The sequence below is a fragment of the Urocitellus parryii genome, chromosome 3 (assembly GCF_045843805.1).
Source record: "Urocitellus parryii isolate mUroPar1 chromosome 3, mUroPar1.hap1, whole genome shotgun sequence".
NCBI lineage: Eukaryota > Metazoa > Chordata > Mammalia > Rodentia > Sciuridae > Urocitellus > Urocitellus parryii.
The window spans coordinates 30,957,128-30,962,761 of NC_135533.1; the positions used below are offsets into that span (position 1 = coordinate 30,957,128).

A 5,634-nucleotide genomic window follows, 5' to 3' on the forward strand; every position below is an offset into this window, starting at 1 on the left:
TTCTGTCCTAAGCTGCTTTCCTCTGCCACACTCTTCCATTCTTCTGCCTAATTCAGGTCCACAGCAATGAAACCAGTCATCTATGGACTGAGACCTCTGAAACCATGAGCCCCAATGTACTTTTCCTTCTCTAAAATTGTTCTTGTCCAGTCTTTTGGTCATAGCAATGGAAAAGCTAACTGAAATACATGTCCAGTAAAATTCTTAACAAAAATAAGACTTCAATGAGAATATGAATAATTATCATACTAGATAAAATTTGAAAACATCACAAACATCTATTAATAGACAAATTAGTAAATTGTGATATATTCCTACAGAGGAGCTGGGAATGTAGCTTAGCGGAAGAGTGCTTGCCTCATATGCTTAAGGCCTTGAGTTCAATTCTCAATAACACACACACACACACACACACACACACACACACACAGACACACAAATTCCTGTATAGGAATACTACTTGACAATTAAAATAAAAACAATAATAATACCAATATAACAAACAACATGGATGAATTGCAAAAACATTAGATTAAGCCCAAAAAGCCAGACACAAAAGAAACTGTATGGTTTCTATTTTGCCAAATTCTGAGACAGACAGAATTAATCTACAGAGATAGAAAAGAGATCAACAAATACTCTGGGGATTCAGAGTTTTGTTTTTTTTTTTTCAAGAGACTCTGGGATCCTTTTAAAATAACTGAAACACAACTATAATAGAAATTGTGAAAAGAATAAAAATAGGTAAAATACCTGAAACATTTTGAACCTTGATTACAGTGGTACCCAGTGGTATACATTTGTCAAAACACATTAAACTGTAACTTAATAAGTATTTTGTTGTATGTAAATTTTATCTATACAGAGTTGATTAAAATAATCTATTTGAAGATATGGTCCACTTACATAAAAATGATTTGAAATAAATTCACAGGCAAAGACGTTGTAAAAACAATGTAATATTAAGATTTTGAATATAGTAAAACAGATTTAAATATAATCAAATCATCTGGTATCTATACAAAATAGCATTGAGGACTTTTGGGGGGTTTTTTGTTTGTTTGTTTGTTTTTGTTTTTTTGTAGTTGTAGATGGACAGAATGCCTTTATTTTATTTGTTTATTTTTATGTGGTGCTGAGGATCGAACCCAGTGTCTCACACATGCTAGGCAAGTGTTCTGCCACTGAGCTACAGCCCCACCCCAACAGCATTGAGTTATTGTAATTAATATTGGAAAACGCTCAACAGTGCTCAAGGAGGCTGAGCTCTGTTCCCCTGAACCCTCGTATTCAGACTTGCTTATGTCTTAGCATTTCTCCAGGATTGACCTACTCCAGGATGGAGTGGGACAAAGCACATTCACCTGTCACCAAACCAACTTTCTGGTTCCAAGGCTACATCTCTTCATTCAACTGGCAAGAGGATTGTCAGTGCTTTGCTTTTGGGCTTGTCTTCAGCTGCATATTTGAATCCTTGCTTTGCAATGGACCACTCTCTGGCTGCAGACCTCACTCTCCATAGTCACTGGGGCCATGGAAAAATTGTTACTATGTTCATGGGGATGCATCTCAGAAAGTGGCAAGGCAATCCTTTTTTGGCACCTTCCTCTTTAATCTTTGCTGGGCTTTGTTATTTCAACTATCATGATGTGGGCATTTCTATAAGGCTGTTGCCATGCTGTGGGAACTGTAACCTTTTCGACATAATGCCTTAAGAACTGATTGTATGCTTCCTTGTCTCTGCTCTATTATTCCATTCAGCAAACAATAAGGAGGAAACAACAGATAAATCCACTGGCAGACAAGCCTCCTATATCACATAGTTATTTTATAATTTAGTTGTTGAAAAAAGGTTTGAAGAAGTATATCCCAAGAATTTATGAAACTGAGTTCTGTGTTCTGGTGAGTTAATGAGGTCGTCTTCTAGCTCACAAGACTCAAAGTATAAGTAAAGCTTACATATGAGCTTTTTAAAAATTATTATTATTCATTTATTTCTATGTGGTGCTGAGAATCAAACCCAGGGCCTCACACATGCTAGGCAAGCACTCTACTACTGAGCCACAACCCCAGCCCATTTATGATCTTTTGCCTTTTAATGTGTCAATCTCTTAAAGAGAATTCAGTTTTATTATCATCAATATATGATCACACATCTGCATTTATCTTAGGAATAATGGACAAAGGGAAAGACTCAATTCATAAGTAAAGACTTTACAAAAAAATTAGACAGTGTTCAATCTTTAGAAACTTTTTTTAAATGTTCAGTTGATACCAGGTACTGATGGTTACATGTCCTAGGAAAATTTAAGATAAGAAGATGCTGAAATCTCAGATTACAAATTTCTAAATCCTGAGAAGGAAAGTGTGGAGAACTTCTGAATTTAGAGATGTTCCAGTTAGGGAAGAGGTCTTCCTTTTAGATAGATCAGAATATTACAGATTCTAAACAGACTTAACCCTCACATGTGCTTTACTTACTCTAAAATAATCTGTCTACAAATATAAAACTATAAATAATAAACTATTTTTGCCACTGTGGGAATTGCTAGTAGGAAAATGTATTCTATGAAAAAAGCACTTTTTTAAAACAAAATAAAATTTTATAATAAAAATATTGAAATGAATGATATTAGTAACAGTAAGACAATTCAGTGAGGTAGTTGGATACAAAATTAATTTTTCAAATTTTGTTTGCTTTGCTATCTAAAGTTTAAAAATGTAACAAAACTCAAAGTAACAATCCAAAAGCAAATACACTTAGGAAATATAAAAGATAGTGTATATAAAGAGCATATATAAAAATATTTAATAATTCCACTGTGGAATAAAACATATACTTGAAAGACAGTGGAACTTCCCTTCTGATTGACTGTTGCTACATAGCAAACTGCCCCCAAACTAAGTAGCTTAAAATATTTATCTGTAGATTTTCTGGGATTTAGCTGGCCTTTGAGGAGCGGGGCTATGCAGTTCTACTGCTCCATAGAATTCTTAAGGCTGCCTGGTACTTCTTTATTGTGGTAACCACGATGGTTCTGCTGTACAGCTCTCTCCCCTTCCTTCTAGGGCTTGAAGTAAAGTGGATGTATTAGTCAGCTTTTTGTCACTATTCTCCAAACATTTTACAAGAGAAATTAAATGTGGAAAGATTTATTTCGTCCTATGGTTTCAATCCATTTTTGGCTGCCTCCATCACCCGCGGCCTGAGGCGAGGCAAAACATCGTGGTGGAAGAGTGGAAAGGTGGTGGAGGAAAGCTGCCAGCTCATGGCAGCCAAGAAGTGGGGCGGGGGGGGGGGGGGGGCAGGTAAAACAGCAGAGAAGAACAACCCTTCCAGAGCACACCCCCAATGACCTATCTCCTCCAGCCACACCCCACCTGCCTATAGTTACCACCCAGCCATTCCATTCAAACTAGGATGGACTGATTTGGGTTACAGCTCTCAAAATCCATGACTATTCCTGCATTAACACAGGAGCTTTGAGGGGACACCTGATATCCAAACAATAATAATTGTGATGCTGCTGATCAAACTGGGCCTTTGTGCATACTAGGTAAATGTTCTGCCACTGAGCTACCTCCCCAACCCTATACAAATTCATTGACACTTCTTCCATAAAAAGGAGACTATGACCCTTCCATTTAAACATGTGAAGCCATTGTCAATGAACAGAATGTTCAAGAAGAGATACTGGTCTCACTCGCTGCCGCCGGCCCGCGCTCCGCGTTCTCTCGCTGCTCCGGCGATCGCCGCGCTCCTCATTGACAATGGCTCCGGCATGTGCAAAGCTGGCTTTGCCCGCGACGAAGCCCCCTGGGCCGTGTTCCCCTCCATCGTGGGGCGCCCCCGCCACCAGGGCGTGATGTTGGGCATGGGTCAGAAGGACTCGTACGTGGGTGACGAGGCCCAGAGCCAGCGCGTCTTCTGACCCTGAAGTACCACATCGAGCATGGCATCGTCACCAACTGGGATGACATGGAGAAGATCTGGCACCATACCTTCTACAATGAGCTGCGCGTGGCCCCCGAGGAGCACCCGGTGCTGCTGACGGAGGCCCCCCTGAACCCCAAGGCCAACAGAGAGAAGATGACTCAGATCATGTTCGAGACCTTCAACACACCGGCCATGTATGTGGCCATCCAGGCTGTGCTGTCCCTGTACGCCTCTGGGCGCACCACTGGCATTGTCATGCCACACAGTGCCCATCTAGGAGGGCTACGCCCTTCCCCACGCCATCCTGCGTCTGGACCTGGCTGGCCGGGACCTGACAGACTACCTCCTGAAGATCCTGACGGATGGCCACTGCTGCATCCTCCTCCTCCCTGGAGAAGAGCTACGAGCTGCCCGATGGGCAGGTGATCACCATTGGCAACGAGCAGTTCCGGTGTCCAGAGGCACTCTTCCAGCCCTCTTTCCTGGGTATGGAATCTTCCGGCATCCGTGAGACCACCTTCAACTCCATCATGAAGTGTGATGTCGACATCCGCAAAGACCTCTATGGCAACACCGTGCTGTCGGGCGGCACCACCTTGTACCCAGGCATCGCTGACAGGATGCAGAAGGAGATCACAGCCCTGGCCCCCAGCACCATGAAGATCAAGATTATCGCGCCCCCTGAGCGCAAGTACGCTGTGTGGATCGGTGGCTCCATCCTGGCCTCACTGTCCACCTTCCAGCAGATGTGGATCAGCAAGCAGGAGTACGACGAGTCGGCCCTTCCATTGTCCACCGCAAATGCTTCTAGATGGACTGAGCAGATGCCAGGCACCTGCTGCAGGAGCTGAATCTGAAGTATAAATTTGCTCTGGCAAATGTATACACCTCATGCTAGCCTCATGAAACTGGAGTAAGCCTTTGAAAAGAAATTGTCCTTGAAGCTTGTATCTGATGTCAGCACTGGAACGTAGAACTCGTTGCTGATTTTGACCTTGTATTCAAGTTAAGTGTTCCCTTGGTATATGTTTAATGCCCTGTGCATATCTTTGATTTAAGCCTTTAGTCCATGTGGCTCGGTCACCTGGTACCTGAGGTGAGAGCGTGCATAAAGGAGAAGTCCGTGGCTTAGCGAATCTGAGACCACAGCAGTGATCTGTGCAGGGTATTCATGTGTCAGCTGACAGACTTCCAGGATTGCTCGGGTTGGCAAGAGTTCCTGGGCCAGCTGTCACTTCTTGCCGGTCTAACAGGGTGGGAAAGTCCGAGCCTTAGGACCCAGTTTCCATTCTCCCGCCTGACCACCATTGGTTATTACTTGCATTGAGTTGGAATCGGTTTGCATTTACATCTGTAAATTTATTCATTTTAATTTATGTAAGGTTTTTTGTACTCAATTCTTTACCAGATGACAAAATTTTTGGTTTTCTACTGTTATGTGAGAACATTAGGCCCCAGCAACACTTAATTGAGTAAGGAAAAATAAAGTGCTACAGTACACTGAAAAAAAAAAAAAAAAAGAAGAGATACTTCATGACTTCTGAGGCTTCGTTAGTAAGGTCTTTAAAAAAAAAAAAAGATGCCTCAGTACTTCAGAATGATTATTATTATAGTGCTAAATAAATTTGTTAATTTGCATAATGTGTTTGTACACATGTTTTGGTTTGAATGACTAAAATATATCTAATAATTAACAC

General features: G+C 41.6%; 1 pseudogene; it reads left to right on the plus strand.

The window, feature by feature from the left end:
• The first annotated feature begins 3,754 nt into the window (after nucleotides 1-3,754).
• Nucleotides 3,755-4,748, plus strand: LOC144253969 (actin, cytoplasmic 2 pseudogene; annotated as a pseudogene).
• The last annotated feature ends 886 nt before the right edge of the window (nucleotides 4,749-5,634 follow it).